The sequence below is a fragment of the Papaver somniferum genome, chromosome 10 (assembly GCF_003573695.1).
Source record: "Papaver somniferum cultivar HN1 chromosome 10, ASM357369v1, whole genome shotgun sequence".
Lineage (NCBI taxonomy): Eukaryota > Viridiplantae > Streptophyta > Magnoliopsida > Ranunculales > Papaveraceae > Papaver > Papaver somniferum.
In genome coordinates, this window is record NC_039367.1 from 138,548,575 (window position 1) to 138,568,159 (window position 19,585).

Below are 19,585 nucleotides of genomic sequence, written 5' to 3' on the forward strand. Positions count from 1 at the left end.
TAATTATGTTATATCATGAATATATTAACTTTTAAAAGATCAGATAAAACTCCATATGATTATGAAAAAATAGACAACCTTTTTATGCATATGCCAAAGTGTGAGAGTGTTTAAATAAGGTATCTTGAGTACCCTACTGCATATAATTTTTGGTTTTGAGTTCTTCTTTTTATGACATTGGTCTGAATACTTTTATGGAGTCTAGGGATGTTGAGTTCTTTGAACATGTTTATTTGGAAACCTGTTTCTTCTTAGGATGTGTTGTTGATCCCCTAGATGTCTTTTCAACTAGCCAAAATTTACCTTCAAAGGAAGATGAAGTAGAGTTGACTTAGGAGAAGTAAAAGGATTACAACTGAGACTTCTTATAAACCCGATTTCATAATACGCCTAGCTTAGTCTGAGCTCTAGATTCGTAAAGAAGCCATAACATTTACTGAAACCCCATTCTGGTAAGAAGCTTCATTTAGCGAAATGGACTCAGTCCTTCATAACCAGACTTGGGAACTTGCTAGTTTACCTCCAGGGAGTAAGACCATAGGATGTAAATGAGTCTTTAAGAGGAAACGTAAGGTAGATGTAACTGTGAAAAAATATAAGGCTAAGTTGGTAGCTAAAGGCTATAAACTAAAAGAAGGTATAGATTTCCTTGATTCTTATTCACCTGTGACGAGAATTACTTCCGTTGAGACACTAATTGTTATTGCTGCCATAAACAACTTAGAGATACATCAGATGGATGTTAAGACAACTTTTCTAAAACCGTGAATTAGATAAAGAAATTTACATAGACCAACCTAAGGACTTTGTAGTGAAAGATTGTGAAGAAAAACTTTGTAAGTTGAACAAATATTTATATGGATTTCAAATAAGCACGTAATCGGTGACATGGAAAATTTGATCATGTGATAATGAGTAGTGGATTTAAATTAATGAATCTGACAAGTATATTTACAAGTAACTTGTTAAGGATGCCTGTGCTATTTTATGGGTGTATGTTGATGATATGCTTATACTTGATTCAAACATAGATGTGATTAATTCCATTAAAAACATGTGTTGAATGAGAAGGTTGACTTAAAAGACTTAGGCCCTGTTGATGTATTCTTAGGGATGAGGATCAGAAGATAATCTAACATTTATAGTCTTAGTCGTTCTCATTAGTTTGATTTGTGCTTAAGAGATACAATTAGTCTGATTGTAAGCTTGCTTGTACTCCGTATGATTCTTCTTGTAGACTCAAGAAAAATAAGGGTAATGGAGTATCTTAACTTGAATACTCAAGACTTATAAGACTTCTGATGAATTTAATGAACTGTAAGAGTCCATACATTGCCTATTGTGAGTAATTTAAGTAGATATACTTGTATTCCGGAGAAAGAGCACCGGGATGCACTTAGTAGAGTATTACGGTACCTAAAATACTCCATTACCTTTTGTTTGATTTATGAAAGGTATCTTGTGGTCCTTGAGGGAATTTATGATCCGAACTAGATAGTCTAAGTCTATGAGTGGGTATGTTTTCACTCTAGCAAGCAGGTTTATTTTTGGAAGATTTCCAAACAAACATATATTGCTCAACTCATTATGGAATCTGAGAGCATTGCGTTAGATAAAGCACGAGAGGGAACCGAGTGCCTAAGATGCTTCTTAGAAGACATTCCTATCTGGCATAGGCCTGTGCCAACTATATCTATACATTGTGTTAGTCAAGCTGTAAATAGATAAAGCTAAAAAAAAACTAATCACAATAGGCGTTATTTCCATTGATTGGATAAAGTCCACGGAGAATATCGCAGACCCTTTGATGAAAGGCTTGTCTAAAGAGAAAGTTAGTGCTGCATCGAGGGGGATCGGACTGAAGTTCATTAAATAAAACTTCCATGAAAGATACTCAACCTTCCGAACTGGAGACCCCAAGATCAAGGTTTCGAATGAGACATCTAATTGTGGTGATTAAAAGTATGCACTATCAACAGAATTACATTCTCTGTCCCTCCCTATGGTGCTTTGTTGTGATAGTGTGATTGCATGTGAAAGTGGGGTGTAGTAGTAACACTCTTTATGGAAACTCACCTATCTGAATGAGGAAGTGGGGCCACTTCCTATGAGAATATGAGTTTTGATTCCCTGGAGCATTCTGAGAAACATGATATGTCCAGGGCCAAATTGGACAAAGTGACACGAGCTTGGCACCAACCTTGGAGATATCATCTATAGTTGTTATCGCGAATTACATCAAACACTAGCAGTTCAAGACATCGCGTTCACTTTCTCTAGCAAGTAGTTCCGGTAATATCTCACTAAGCAAATGTTCAAGACCCCATGGACACCTATGCCTAAAATGGTATTTCCTGCGTATTTTATGTGATTTTCGTTTTGATGGTTTTTCTATTACTGGAACTTAGGACCTAAAGGTCACTAAGGGTTCACCAGTTCATGATTTTTCACTTTGGTGAAAGATATCTTTAGTCTCACATGTGAGAAACTAAAAGATGAAAGCTCTCTATACTAATATGATTTATGCAATCATATAGTATGACCCTGGGGTCAACACACTTTTGTGTGAGGGAGAGGATGTAGAAATGACTAGTATGATTTCAACACATGGATGGTCCGTATGTCTTTTCGGTCAGACAAGGTCGTGGGGATTAGGGTGTTTATTTACCAATATCTATCTATGTTTTTCATGTTTTACCGAAGTTTCCATTCATGTGGTGGATTGTTGGGAAACAATATGTATTAATTTTTAATTTTAAAGTATTTAACTAAATAAAATTAATTTTATGTTTTCTTCGTGAATGAAAATCTTATTAGTCCCACATCGGGGCTTTTTAAGTTGTATTATTCCATTATATAAACAAATTTTTCTACTTTTGTAAAATCCATGGGAAATGGGTTTCTCTATATTTTAGAGAGACCCAAAAGGGAAAATATTTATATATTATTTCCTTGAGCGTTCGCGATTTTCCTTAAGTGTTTTTTCGGAGTTGCCAAGCTCGAGATTGAGCATCTACTACATGTGCTAGTAGTAGGTGTGGTAGGGTGTTTTTATCTTGGAAATATCCGTTTTGTGAGGGCTATAACATTATTGTTGAGTGTAGCCGGGCGCTAATGTCTCAAGGACAGCGTGTTGAACACGTGACTCATTCTGTTTTTCCAAAGTTTTGCCTTGTTGTTGTTTTAGAGATCTGGGAGCCTATCCATTTCATCAAATCAATCACTTTCATTTTAAAGGAACTATGTATCACTAACTTTTGCTTATTTGATTTCTCCTTGTTATTGATTATTACACCCACATAAACTTGCTAAACATGGGGGATACTCAATATGATGCACAGATGTCACCGAAACTTAGTTCTTTATTTGTTATCGGGTGTTCGGCAACCATTTAAGAAGTTGATTTACAACTTCTAAAAACAATTAAGCAAGAAGTTGGCGTGGATTGAAAATAACACAAGTTAAGTATTTTTTTAAGTCCATATAAATATAAACTTCACAGAAGCAAATTGGTTTTGCTTATTACTTCTGCTTCTGCAAGAAGCAGAAGATAAACAACTTCGGCTGTTAAACACTAGAACTTTGAAAGAATGTCAGCGATCTGTGCTCAAAACTCACTGGAACTATGATAATTGCTCGTCTATTTTTCTAGCCATTAGAATTTGCAGTGCACTTGCCACTTGCGTAGCATTATTAGTTGAAGGTACGTAGGTAAAGTTATCTTTTTTCTTGTGGTGGTTTTCTTTTTAGTTTTGTTTGTTTTTGTTAAAGGTAGCAGGGTACTACAAATTTGATGTCTGGTTGCGTAATACCTGGGACTCTTTCGTTTTATTGCCAACCTAATTTGAATTTATGTCGTTTGGTTTTCATAATTTATTTAAAGAGAGTTAGGACACAACGATTAGGAGAAGTGGGAATCTATAATGAATCAATCAATCTATCTATCCTTTCATTTCTATATTAAGTTCCCTAATTAATGTTCTATGAACTCATTTTGTTCACTTAATTATCATTTTTGGTAGAAAGTTAAAACGTATTTCCCTCCTTTTCCCTCCATTAGCGTGACCTTATTGTTACCAGGCTCCATGGTGTCGATGGCTAGCTAGAGTGTAAATGTATATAATTGCAATGGCAGAACAATTAGGATTAAAGGTATGAAGGGGAAAATAAATCTGAATCTGTAAGAGCAAACAGTATATAGAAAAGAAAACCCTAAAGGTTTTTTTCCATGAAAGTACACATAAATGGAATTTTGGAGCTATCCTATTTCACCATCATAATTAGGGTTTTGGAAAATGAATATATTATAGGTGTTTGGGCTTCCAACTTAAAAATCAATTAGCAACTGGTGGAGCGACTCCTTATGTTCTATTGTGCATGAAGGCTAGAATTTTTAGTCAATATTAGATTATTAGTCTCAGCACTCCCCTTCACGTATAATGCTCTTTCGAAACCTCTGACACATGGATCGTATATAAACAAACCTTTAACTAATCATCCATATTACATTTCTGGCCTTCTACCTCAAAACCAACTTAGTCACTACCCAACAATAAGCACCACGTCTGGGGAAGAATAATCCGTGACAAGTCCCACCATTTTGCGGAATTTTTGTTTAAGATGAACACAAAATTGGTTAAAAAGGCCAAAATCAACAATTCCTGGGTGAAAAGGACTTTTAGATTTTGATACTGTTTAAATGGACAAAAACGTAAAAATAGTCAGGATGTAAACAGTTTCATCCTATCCATTTTCAAATATTTATCTTATTTTTAATTTACATCAGGATGCATCCAGTCTCATCTTTGCTATTTTTTAAGTTTAAGTCGCGATGAATCCAGTTCCATCATTGCTATTTTTTTGGTGTCCATTTCACCCATACTAATTTTTACTCGTCCATTTGAACCATGTTTTAAAAATATTTGGACAAATGACCCATTTTCCGTGAGATGAAACCCATCCCCCGAATATGGAAAGGGCACTAGGAATCTGCTTCCAAATGCAAGTAAGCAACCTACCCGATATATAGAAGAATGAGAACAACTTAATCTATATATTTCGTGAGCATCAAGTTTTGATACTACAGGAAGATTCGATTCTCGTCATCTAAGCATTACATGAAGTGCATGTACGATGCGAATATAATAAAATCTAGATGATGCAACTAGCTAGCCATTAATGGAATGATTATTCAATCACCATCCAGAAATATACTATCCGTTAAAGTTCCTATTGTTCTGTGTTTTCCAGCATATATGAGCCACCACTCATTACTCAATCACAGTTCACACGTATCTGCTCTACCTCATGCCATGCATTATTTGCTTTATCTTTTTCCTAATTTGTAGTAGTTTTTAATATCCGAAAATATACATGAAGAAAATGATAACATGGTATGTGTGTCTTCTTTATGCGGCCATTTGGAGCCGTGACCACCAAATGACTATGTCATCGATTCAATCCTGGCCACCAGAATTAATTTATTTATAATTTGATCGTATACGTCTCCTACAAGGTCCAAGGACTCCAACTCAATCTCCCATTAACTCATCTCACTGCCCCACACCTTAGTGTGTATAGATCGATCTGTACAACGGAAGGTAAGAAAGTAGCATCTGGGGGAGGCATATACTCCAGATAGTGGTGGAGAAGAAAACAACAAAACCGAACAATTTATTGTAACAAATATTAAATCGAAATGTAACTGTGATGTCATGTACGGACTTATTAGATTTATCGGTCCCTTGATAAATTTGTTCACGTATACATATTTACAGAAAGAAAGATAATATCAATCACTACCATTACTCAATGATCTAAACATAAAAAGAAGATTAGTACATGTAATCTAAACATAGAAGAAAGATTAGTACATGCAAGATAATACGTGATTGATGTCATGCAAAGAAGAATATGGAAAGAAATTCAATGCATGCAGAGAAGATTATATGTGATTAAGAATATGTTGTAATTATATTTAATTCCTTTGATATATTTATAGTATTAGGATCTTTACTCTTGTTATGTAACAACAATCAGTATATATACATAATAAAATCATCAACCTTCACACTGTTGTCTGAGAAACCAAAACCCGTGTTACCCAATTTTCTTTATGGTAATCTAGAGCTAGGTTAATTTTTTTCCCCTACAACATCATCATCATGACTAACGGAGGCGATCAATCTTCCCCCTGTCATTCCAGAGAAGGATACTGGTTTATCTCCTACCAGTCCCTATCATGTGCATACTTCTGATAATCCCACATCAGTCATTTATTCTCCCTTGCTCACAAGTGAAAACCACTGCACCTGGAGTCGAGGTATAATGAAGGCACTAAGTGCAAAAGGCAAACTAGGATACATTGATGGAACGGTAAAAAAGCCAACTAATGCATCAGATCTTGCTCACTGGACGAGATGTGATGACTTAGTAGGTAGCTGTATCTCTAATTCCGTGGATCCAGAAATCCGTTCAAGTACTCAGAACTTCCCCTCGGCATATGAACAATGGTTAGAAATCAAATCTTGTTTTTCTCATCTTAATGCGTCAAAGTTATATGCTATCAGACAATCTATTGCTTTGTTGAAACAAGAGAATCTGAGTGTTGCTATGTATTATACCCGGCTCAAATCACTCTGGAATCAATTAGATGCTTTTCGACCCATTGAACCTTGTATATGCGGAGCAGGTAAGAACTATATGAGTCATCACAGTCAGGATCGCTCCATGAAGTTTTTGCAGGGTTTGCATGATAGGTTTTCCGCCCCGCGTAGTCAAATACTTCTTATGGAACCCATGCCAACACTTGCGAAGATATATAACCATGTCAGGCAGGAAGTAGAACAACAAGGACTCAATTCTTCTTCCATTCCTTCTGTGGACTCTGCTGCCCTGAATGTCTCTCGCAGCTTCGATCCTCGTCAGTCAAGGCCTTTTCAAAATCTTGAAAACAACAAACGACAGCGGCCTTTCTGTGATCACTGTAACAAACACGGTCACACTAAGTATACTTGTTGGAAGCTTAACGGGTACCCAAAAGACTTGCCCAAGCCGAGGGATTCAGACCTTCTTTAGGAGTAAGATTGGTTTCATACTAATATAAAATCGTTGGCATTCAGATGTCTGTAACTTTGTTTTACTAAATAAGAAATAAGTTGATATGCAATGATACAAAATTTACTGTGTTTCACTATTTTACCGCTGTACGGGATGGCACAGATAGTCGACCATACTAAAGTGATGTACACCTGGCAGCTAAATGCCATTTCTCGAACTGGACTATAGATTTGGAACCATCCTCAAGTATGGGAACATCACCGGGAATACGTTCCCAAATGAAATATATCTTACGCATATTGAAGAATGAGGACATTTTAACGTGTGATTCTTCATTGGTGAGCATAAAAATTTGATACTAAATCAAGATTCTATTCTGGTTGTTGTCTTAACATTAGACGACTCACGAGTATGATGCATTGATGCGAATCATAAAAGTATATTAAATCCAGATGATGGTGCCGATAATGGAATGACTCGATAACCATGCACATCAATTATCCGATAAACTGCAACTAATTCTGTGTGGCTGCCAGCATTTAGGAACCACACATTACTCAATGTTGGAAACAAAGCACTATAATCAAATCACACAAAGAAACCGCTGAGTCGCGTACTAGGTCGCTATCTTTAAGGTGTTTCGCGACTCTGCCTCTTGATTGTGCTAGCAGTCAGTTTTTTGTCGAAACCCTATGGGATAAAACAGCTTATCTCTTTCGATTTCTCTGCACTGAGAAATCGAATCAATAATAACTCTTTCAACAACACTTGCTCAGAAAACTTGACGAAATAAAAATGACGTTCTATTTTTTCTCTTCCAGAAACCAGTTTTTTTATAATCAAAAAGAATTAATGGAAAATTAATTTTCGATTAAATGCCAATTAAATTTCTTTGTAACAGCAAAAAAAACGGCCGTATTAAAATTTCAACATTAACTGTAATTAATCATGATATAATTATCTTAATATGTTTTGAAAATTTAAGTTAAAAACAGCAAAAAAAATTGTTTCTGGATCAGCAGACCTCCCAAGACCCCCAAGGCCCCGCTCCCGGACTAATGTAATATAATATATAGTATAAATAGTATATACCCTAGTGAAATTGTGTGGGGTGGGAATTGAACCCATGCCTATAGCGTGGGAGCTCAAAAAAATGCCACCATACTATCTCTCTAACTTTGGCATATTATTACAAAACTATGTTTTTTTAAATATATACCCCAACAATCCCTCACTTATATTTTAAAACATTGAGCAAGTGCTATACAGTTGTGCATAAGCAAAGGTGCCTTTCGACTTGAACCTCTACATAGTGTTGAACTTTCTAAGTATCAGGTAACTAGAGTGACTCTCGTCTTGAACTCTAACTAATAATAGATTATACAACACACACAACTATATCTTAGAGTAAAGTTCTTAATTTTGCACATTAGGGCCATGTGCTTATCCCTTTCTTAACGAACGATCTAGAGAAATGCCCAAGTTCTCATAGAAGGCGGCCACACCTTCACATTCGTATAGGTGAGTCTATCAAGGATACTCCTGTATATCCCACTCTTAACTTAAGAGCTATAGACATCATTAAGAGTTTAAACACTCAACCTGTTTCCCACTTCAGGATATCATGCTATGGGAATGCATGACTCTATCATATTATTTGTAACTTCGTCTAGTCCATTTGAACCTATTTCTAGGTTGGGTATCCATTACAAATGACTCAACTTCTCACGGGCAAAAGTCCCATACTTTTAGAGATATTCCATACCTTTTCTCTTGCTAATCCTTTCGTCAAAGTATCGGCTATATTTCCTTCAGACCTTACATGATCTACTCTAACAACACCAGTTGTGAGAAATTCTCTAACTGTGTCATGCTTTCGACGTATCTGTCGATTCTTAATGTTATTATAACAGTTCTCTACTACTCCGATAGCCGCGGTACTATCGCAGTGGATCAAAGTGGCTGGTATCGGTTTTTCCCATACTGGAATGTCTGATAACAGACTCTTCAGCCATCCTGCTTCTTCACTAGCTGCTGCTAGTGCCATCAATTCAGCCTCCATCGTAGATTGGGCTATAATTGTCTGTTTCTTTGATCTCCAAGATACAGCGCCCCCAGCAATAGTAAAAACATATCCACTGGTGGCCTTGGAATCATCTGAAAGAGTATTCTAATTAGCATCGCTAAATCCTTCAAGGACTGCGGGATGCCTCTTATAGTGTAATCCTAGGTTTGTGGTTCTTTTCAGATACCGCATAACCCTCTCAATAGCATCCCAGTGTTCCAAACTAGGATTACTGGTAAACCTGCACAGAACTCCCACTGCATATGCAATGTCTGGTCTTGTACAATCAGTTGCATAACGCAGACTTCCAATTATACTAGCATATTCAGATTGTCTAACACTTTCTCCAGTGTTCTTAAACAATTTCACATTAGGATCAAACGGAGTACAAGCAGGCTTACAATCAAAATATTCATACTTTCTCAGAATTTTTTCAATGTAGTGAGATTGATCCAAACAAATACCACTACTAGTTCTAGTTATTTTGATTCCCAAGATTACACTAGCTTCACCCAAATCTTTCATGTCAAAATTCGAACTAAGCATACCTTTAGTTTCATTGACAACAGATAAATTGGAACCAAATATCAGCAAATCATCCACATACAAGCAAACAATCACACACACATCATTCTCAAATTTATAATAGATGCATTTGTCACCCTCGTTTATTCTGAAGTTATGTGAAATCATTAAATTATCAAATTTCTCATGCCACTGTTTAGGAGCTTGTTTTAAACCATAAAGGGATTTTTCTAGCTTACATACTTTCTGTTCTTGTCCAGGAATTACAAAACCTTCAGGTTGTTCCATATAAATTTCCTCTTCTAGTTCACCATTCAAAAAGGCAGTTTTAACATCCATTTGGTGAATAACAAGATTATGAGCAGCGGCAACAGCAATCAAAACACGTATAGATGTTAATCTAGTAACAGGAGAATAAGTATCAAAGAAGTCTACGTTCTCTCGTTGCCTAAATCCTTTAGCAACCAGTCTAGCTTTGTGCTTCTCTATTGTTCCATCAGGTTTAGTTTCCTTTTCAAAACCCATTTACAACCTATAGGCTTACAACCAGGAGGTAAATCTACTATACGCCAAGTTCCATTAGACATATGAGAATCCCATTCATTATCTACAGCTTCTTGCCAGAAACTAGACTCTGCAGAACTGAACGCCTCTTGTAAATTAGAAGGTTCTTCCTCTACGGCATAAAATTCAAAATCAGGATCTCTTGTGTCAGTCCTAGCTCTTTTACTTCTTCTAGGTTCAACTTCAGTGATCCTAGTTTCTGCACTTCTAGGTTCTTCTAATCTATGTTCAGAATCAGCTCTAGGTAAAACACTAGATAAAGAACCCCCACTATTACCCCCACTATTTCTAGATTTAAAAGGAAATCTCTCTTCAAAGAAATCAACATCAATAGATTCAATAATAACCTTATTATTAATATCAAAGAACCTATAAGCTTTACTGTTTTGAGCATAACCAATAAAAACACATTCATAAGCTCTACTTTCTAACTTATGTCTTTTAGGATCAGGTTTTCTAACAAAAGCTAAGTAACCCAAACTCTAAAATAAGAGACATTAGGTTTTCTATTTCTCCAAAGTTCATAAGGAGATATCATGGTTTTATTATTAGGAATGCGGTTCAAAACATGGCAAACAGTCAGCAAACATTCACCCCACCAATGAGAAGCAGCACCAGAGCTAAGCAAACAAGCAACAGTCAATTCAGTAAGAGTACGATTCTTTCTTTCAGCTTTCCAATTCATTTGAGGATTATATGGTGCAGTTCTTTCATGTATAATGCCATTAGTTTGATAAATTTCAGTAAAAGGAGAAGAATCATATTCAGTGCCTCTATCACTACGAAATCTCTTAATTTTCCTACCAAATTGATTTTCAATTTCAGCAATAAAAATCTTAAATTTTTCAATAGCTTCGTTCTTATGGCTCAACAAATAAACATAAGTATAATTAGAACAATCATCAATGAACGTCATGATATACCTCTTGCCATTTCTAGTTAGGATACCTTCATATTCACACAAATCAGAATGTATTAAGTCTAGTGGTTTCGATTCTCTTACAACAGATTTATGTGAAGTCTTGGTTTTTTTGCTTGACTACAGTATTCACATTTTTCAAAATCATTTTCAGAAAATTCAGGGAGGACACCTAACTTACTCATGTTATTTACTAACTTTTTACCCACATGACAAAGCCTACCATGCCAAACATTAAAATTGCAAACCATATAAGCAGAAGAATCAATTTTATTCATAGCATCAACATTAAGCTTAAACATTCCATCAGTAGCATAACCCTTTCCTACAAAATTCTTATTCTTAGTTATAGTGTAAATATCAGACCCAATAGTTTGATACAACCCAGCCTTGTTGAGAAGATAGCCGGAAACAAGGTTCTTTCTCATTTCTGGAGTGTGAAGGACATCTTTCAGCATGAGTGTCTTCCCAGAAGTAAACTTCAACTCTACCGTACCAGAACCTTTCACCATAGTGCTGTGGGAGTCTCACAATAACACTTTCTTGTCCTTGGTTTCAGCATAAGTCTTAAACATGGACCTATCAAAACAACAATGACGCGAAGCACCACTGTCTATCCACCACCCATCAGATCCACCAACCATGTAGAACTCTGGATCAGAGACCATGGCAATTATAACGTCACCCACAACATTAGCTTGTGCGTTATTCTTTTCCTTGTTAAATCTGCAATTCCTAGCCATGTGGTTTGGTTTATAACAAAGAAATTCAGAATTGGAATTCTGTCCATTTTTCGATGGGTGTTGGTTCTTGTTTTGATTAGGCCTTCCTCCTTTCTTCTGGTTCGGGTTATGTTTCATATCCCTTTTCTTAGGTTTTAAATTCGGATGAGTCTTATTGTTAGAAACAATGAGAATCTCTTCCTTCTTATCTTGTTTCCGAGCTTCTTCCTCAACCCTGAGCTTAACAATCAAACTTTCAAGAGAAAATTCTTTAGTCTTGTGACGCAAAGTATTACGAAAATCTTTCCAGCTAGGTGGTAACTTGTCAATCATTACAGAAACTTGAAATTGTTCATCAGTTTTCATACCTTCGGCCACAATTTCGTGGTAAATTTTTTGAAGTTCATGAGCCTGTGCAACAACTGATCTATCATCCACCATTTGGTATCTCACATACCGGCTCACAGCATATTTCTTTGAACCCGCTTCCTCGGTGTCATATTTTTTCTGTAATGCATCCCATACATCTTTAGCAGTTTCAAAAGTTGAATAATACTCATATAAATCGTCAGATAATGCATTAAGAATGTAGTTTTTGCAATCAAAGTCATTATCGATCCATTTGTCGATGGCCTTTTGTTTTTCCTCGGGAGTTTGAGAAACAACTTCTTCAACACCACCGGTAGGAGGTGGATCTGTAGCAGCACCACCGCCAGCAGCAACAGCACCAGCAACAACAGCATTCTTATCAGCAGCAGGTTCCAGGGTTCCAGGATGAACACTCGACACAATCATATGCAGCTTCATCAGTTTGAGATAAAAGAACATCTTCAGCTTCCATCTTCTGAAATGCAACCCTTCAAATTTGAAAGGCTTGTTGGTATCATCAACGCGCTTCTTTTCATTCTCCATAGCAGAAAAGAAACACCTTAAAATTGTTGGAAACAAAGCACTATAATCAAATCACACAAAGAAACCGCTGAGTCGCGTACTAGGTCGCTATCTTTAAGGTGTTTCGCGACTCTGCCTCTTGATTGTGCTAGCAGTCAGTTTTTTGTCGAAACCCTATGGGATAAAACAGCTTATCTCTTTCGATTTCTCTGCACTGAGAAATCGAATCAATAATAACTCTTTCAACAACACTTGCTCAGAAAACTTGACGAAATAAAAATGACGTTCTATTTTTTCTCTTCCAGAAACCAGTTTTTTTTATAATCAAAAAGAATCAATGGAATTAATGGAAAATTAATTTTCGATTAAATGCCAATTAAATTTCTTTGTAACAGCAAAAAAAACGGCCGTATTAAAATTTCAACATTAACTGTAATTAATCATGATATAATTATCTTAATACGTTTTGAAAATTTAAGTTAAAAACAGCAAAAAAAATTGTTTCTGGATCAGCAGACCTCCCAAGACCTCCAAGGCCCCGCTCCCGGACTAATGTAATATAATATATAGTATAAATAGTATATACCCTAGTGAAATTGTGTGGGGTGGGAATTGAACCCATGCCTATAGTGTGGGAGCTCAAAACAATGCCACCATACTATCTCTCTAACTTTGGCATATTATTACAAAACTATGTTTTTTTAAATATATACCCAACACTCAATCACACGTATATCTTTTCTAGGCTTCTAGCCTCATGTCATGCACACTAATTTTTATTTATTTTTTAGTCCATGCATTAATATATGCATGGATACCAGCCGACCACAGGGGTGACTAAGTTTCTCTGAGTTGCAAGTATAGCGCAAAAAATACTCTTCAACAACATAGAGTTTGCATGGTAATCTCTGTTAACGCAACAGAGTGTCGGTGTAACCTAGGACTATCGCACTATCTACGAGCCGTATATTACTGATGTATAATATTGTTTATTTGTCTCAAGGGAAAACTATGTATACTTGATTAATATAAATAGTCATCTCAAACCAAGTTTAGGGTTAAGAGAGTTCATAAACTATTATGGTATAGAGCTATTAGGGTTGTCCTTCTTCGATTTTTTTTTCTCTTCTCTAGAAAACCTAATAACCATGTCTAACGAATCAGTTTCTGCTTCTACCGTCGTCTCTTCCTCTACTTATTCTCTCAAACTTAAAACTTCATACATCTCCTTCAGACTTGATGAAACAAACTATATTCAGTGGCGTCGACAGATAGTTCCCATCCTGCGTTCTCATAACATCTACATCCATATAGATCCAACTGTTTAATCTCCCTCTCCTCATCTTCCCTGTTCAGCTAATGAAGAACCAAGTCCCAACCCTAAGTATCTTCCCTGGTTTCAAGTTGATACCCATCTTCTTAGCTGTCTCCAAGCAACTCTAACCCAATCCGTCTTTGCAGACATCCCTGATTTCACTTCTTCACGTGAACTCTGGCAACCTAGCTAATACCTATGCTGCTCCAACTGCAGCTCGCTCTCTTCAGCTTCGTCATCAACTGCAAAGTCTTCACAGAGACAACCTTTCATCTCTGCATACCTTGCTAAAATCACTTCTATAAGAGACTCTCTTTTAACCTCTTTTGCTCCATTAAGTGATGTTGAACTTGTTCTCAACACTCTAAGAGGTCTAGGGCCTGATTATCAAGCCTTCTCAACAGTCATAAAAACTCGTTCTTCTCTTCCTTCTTTCTCTGAGTTGAAACCATTGCTTCTCAACCATGAAATCCGTCTCACTAGTACAGTCAACCTGTACCAGACTATACTCCTTATAATTCCTTCTAAGGTTCTATCTTTTCCTCTTCTTCTTCCACAAACTTTTCTCCTTCTCGGTTCTTCTACAACTCCATCCGTGGTGGTTATGACCCTTACAGAGGTGGTCGAGGTGGAAACAATGGTCGTGGTTATCGTGGTGGTGGTCGCGGTGCTGGTGGACGCGGACGTGGTAGTTACTCTACACCTTCAACCTATTCGTTTGCCAATCAATCCCAATAACAACAGTCTATACTTAGTTCTCCTCCTTCACAGCTTTCAAGCAGCAACCAACCTTGTCAAATTTGCGACTCTAAAGCACATACATGATTGACTTGTCCACAAAGATTCAATCATTCGTATCAGGCTCGTGACCTTCCTCAGTCTTTTGCGGCAATGAAACTTCAGGCTACGCCCTTTGATCAACATTGGTATGCTGATACAGGTGCTACAAACCAAATGACAGCCGATCCTAACCTGCTCAGTACACTGGTTGCATACTCTGGTTCCAATCATGTTATGGTTGGTAATGGTAATCTTCTTCCTATTACTTCTACTGGGAATGCTTTACTCAAAACACCACATAACTCCATCTCATTGAATCGTGTCTTTCATGTCCCGTTGATTGCAAAAAATCGTATATCTGTTTCTCAGTTAACTCGAGATTATAATGTTTCCGTGTGTTTTGATCGATTCGGTTTTTCTGTTACGGATCGACAAACGGGAAAACTCCTACTCAGCGGACCCAGTAATAGTGGTCTATACTCAATTCGTCCCGTTCCTTCTCACACATCTTCTTCAGTTGCTGCTAAAAGTCATGTTGCATCTCTTTCTACTTCTCAGTTGTGGCATATGCGTCTTGGTCATCTACACAGTCGAAGTCTTTCCATCTTAGCTTCTCAAAAATTAGTTTCTATTCCTCCCATAATAAGGCACACCTTGTGTAATAGTTGTGCTTGTGCTAAGAATCATAGGCTTCCCTTTTCTTTATCAGATTCAGTGAGTGATAACGTACTCTTTAAAGTTCATAGTGATTTATGGGGGCCCTCTCCAGTTATCTCTAATTCTGGTTTTCGATATTTTCTTCTCATTGTGGATGATTTTTCCAAATTTACATGGATATATTTTTTTCATAATAAAACGCAAGTTTTTGACTGTGTAAATTTTTTTAAGGCTCAACCTGAGAATAGGTTTTTAACAACCTTGAAAATATTCCAGAGTGATGGAGGTGGAGAATATATCTCTCATTCTTTACGTGACCTTTTTGCTTCTCATGGTGTCTTGCATCAATTTTCTTGCCTTCACACTCCACAACTTTTTTACCTCATTAACCGTATGCCTACTCCTGTTTTAGATGGTTATTCACCATTTTTTAAGCTGTATAATCAGCAGCCTGACTACAATTTTCTGTGTGTTTTTGGTTGTTTATGTTACCCCCACCTGGTTCCATACAAAAAAAAAAAGGAGTACAAAACAAAACCGTGTGTCTTCATTGGTTACTCTAACCAACACAAGTGTTATAAGTGTTTTGATTTGAGTAGTAAACGTGTCTATATATATAGATATGTTCTATTTGATGAGTCTTCTTTTCCTTTTACTCTTACTAATCCAGCTGCTCCTCCTGAAACTACTTCACTTTTGCCCACTTGGTTTGTTTTGCCATTAGTCACACAAACAGTTTTACCTTCATCTTCTGGTCCTATTGCACAAGATCCATCGGGTTATGTTTCGACATTCTCCAATACTTCATCATCCTCTAGCAGTGACTATTTTTCACCACCTCATTCCTCAGCAGTTACCTCTTCTGCATCTTCATCTCTGGTATCTTCTTCGGACACTGAGTCTGTTGCTTCAACTTATTCTCCTCCTCAAAAGGGTCCTACACTTCATTCAATGACTACTCGCTTACGTGATGGTATTCGTAAACCTCTTGTTAAGATGAATCTTCTTGTTGTTACGAAGCATCCTGTTGCTTCTTGCTTTCTTTATCAGATGAAAGATTGTTTTGTTGAACCTAGGACTTACAGTGAAGCATGTAAAATTCCAGAGTGGCGAGATTCTATGAAAGAAGAACACGATGCTCTCCAAATCAATGATACATGGTAGTATGTTCCTCGTCAACCTCATATGAAAGTTATAGGTGCAAATGGGCGTATCAGGTTAAGCGTAAATCAGATGGTACCATTGATCGTCGCAAGTCTCGTTTGGTTGCAAAGGGGTATACTCAGCAATTTGGTATTGATTACGATGAAACCTTCAGTATGGTGATCAAACTTGTTACTATTCGGTTGGTTTTAAGCATTGTTGTTTCTTTCTCTTGGCCTATTTGACAGTTAGATGTTAAAAATGTTTTTTGCATGGTTTTCTGGATCAAGAGGTTTATATGCCTCAACCTCCAGGGTTTGTTGACAAGAGATATCCAAACCATGTTTGTAAGCTTAATAAAGCCATATATGGGCTAAAACAAGCTCCCAGGGCTTGGTTTCAGCGGTTTACAAATTATCTTTCATATTTAGGTTTTGTTACTTCTAAATATGATGCTTCTATGTTTGTTCGCCGTTCTTCTACTGGTTTTCTCCTTCTTCTACTTTATGTAGACGATATTATTATCACTGGGTCTGACTATGGATATTTCTCTCAGTCGTTAGCGGCTTTCAAACAACAGTTCTCTATGACAGATTTGGGTGATTTGCATTTTTTTTCTTGGAATTGAGGCACACAGGTCTTCTTCAGGTATTCATATATCTCAAACGCGTTACACTCTTGATATTCTTCAGCATGTTGATTTATTAACAGTTTCTACTCCTATTGCTGTTGGTTCTAAGATGTCCGCTCATGAGGGTACTTTATTTCATGATGTTACTTTATATCGCAGTTTGGTAGGTGCATTGCAGTATCTGACAATGACTCGGCCGGACATTACTTATGTTGTTAACCAAGTTTGTCAATTTATGCATGCTCCTACTGACATTCATTTTATGGCAGTCAAGAGAATTCTTCGATATCTCAAAGGAACGTTGGGTCGAGGATTATTCTTTACGCCTTCATCGTCTTTTCAGGTCTCTGGCAGTTCTTCTCATCCTATATTTGCTTACAGTGATGCTGATTGGGCTGGTAACCCTGATAATCGTCGTTCCACTGCTGGTACTGCGTTTTTTTTTGTCCTAATTTGATCTCTTGGTCCTCCAAGAAACAACCTACGGTTTCTCGTTGCAGTACGGAGGCTGAGTATCGTGCCTTAGCTCTTGCCGCAGCTGAAGTTATTTGGATATTATATCTATTGAATGACTTGGGTGTCTACATAAAGCAACCACCTACTCTGCTATGTGATAATATCAGTGCTACTTACATGGCTTCTAATCCTATCATGCATTCTCGTGCCAAACACATTGATATTGATTATCACTTTATTCGGGAGCGTGTTACTCGTGGTTCTTTACTTGTTCGTTATGTTCCTACTCAACGTCAACTTGCAGACCTATTTACCAAAGGACATATCAAGTCTCGGTTTCATTTTCTTACGTCCAAGCTTTCACTTCGGGATGCCCCACGTTCAGCTTGTGGGAGGGTGTTAACGCAAGAGGGTGTCGGTGTAACCTAGGACTATCGCACTATCTATGAGCCGTGTATTACTGATGTATAATATTGTTTACTTTCCTAAAGGGCAATCTATGTATACTTGATTAATAGAAATAGTCATCTCAAACCCAGTTTAGGGTTAAAAGAGTTCATACACTATTAATCTCCACGAAACTGGTTTTCTCCGGGCCTTAAAATACGTATGAAGTTGCAGCTGAAACCTGAATGAGGAAAGCTCGACTCGAGAGAGCCATGGACAACAAAAATACAAGGGTAACAAACTGAAAGTAACAAATACAAATAACAAAGACTGCTAGTTTGTGACGGAGCCTGAAATCTAGTAGTATCTTCTTTTAATTAGCTACATTTTATTTTATTTTTGTAAAAAAAAAGATACTATTTCGTCCGCATTGTTTAATCTCGTTATCTAAATCGAATTATTTGCGCAGGAAATGATAAAATGATAATATGTGTGTACAAAACAAACGTAGCAAAATGATGAAGAATACATTTCAGTGATTCAGTCACTATGTTAAAAGCAGGAGGAGTAGATTGCCACTTGAATTAAGCAAATTATTGCAACTTAAAAAATTAGCATTTTGGCCCTTTTGGGATTGCTGGATCCATTAATTCTGCTTTCATGCTTAATAACACATGCTATTTTGAAGAAAAAATTAGGTATATTTAAGTTTCTTTGATTTATTCCAAGAAATTCAAGAGATTTAAGTAAAGATCAATTGGTTAAACTAGCCAGGACGGCTTATTGCATGTCCATCCAAAAAAACTTACATTGGCCAAGTAAACTGAGTGAATAAACGGAAAGAAAAAGTTACAAGTTATTCTAAATTTTGTAAGACCAAGGAATTGTGGAACATAGTCTAGATATATGGCTTTCACTACATTTATCTTGTTAAAGTGCACTAAAAGTTAATGAAAAGTAGGAACAGAGATTTGAAATTTTGGTCAAGGAAGTGGTTTCAATTAAAACTCTCGACAAAACCTTCACGAGGATCTTCATTTTTAACCAATTAAAATGGTGTGTTTGCTGTGTAAACTCTTACATCGTCATCATACTAATAAACCAAAAATTTTGGAAAAGATACTTTCAGTTTTGCTTTGTTTCCATGATGATCACAGATATTTGTTAGTTGGTTGGTCATGTTTTTACACTTAAACACACGTAAACTGCTTCCTTTTGGCTTCATTGGGAGTCATCATCACCAGAAACAACAACCTCTCTATAAAAAAACACTTGCAAAAAAGCCAGACGTATCAACCTGCACTTATTGAGTTACCGAAAAACCTCGGCAATTGTAGATACCAAATATATCATCGACACATGGCATTAGATTAAAGCTTCAGCAACTTACAACTCTACATCAACATACACTACAACTTTTATGTCATCTTAATTATTAAGCTAAGGGTAATATAGTAAATGTCTTTGTACA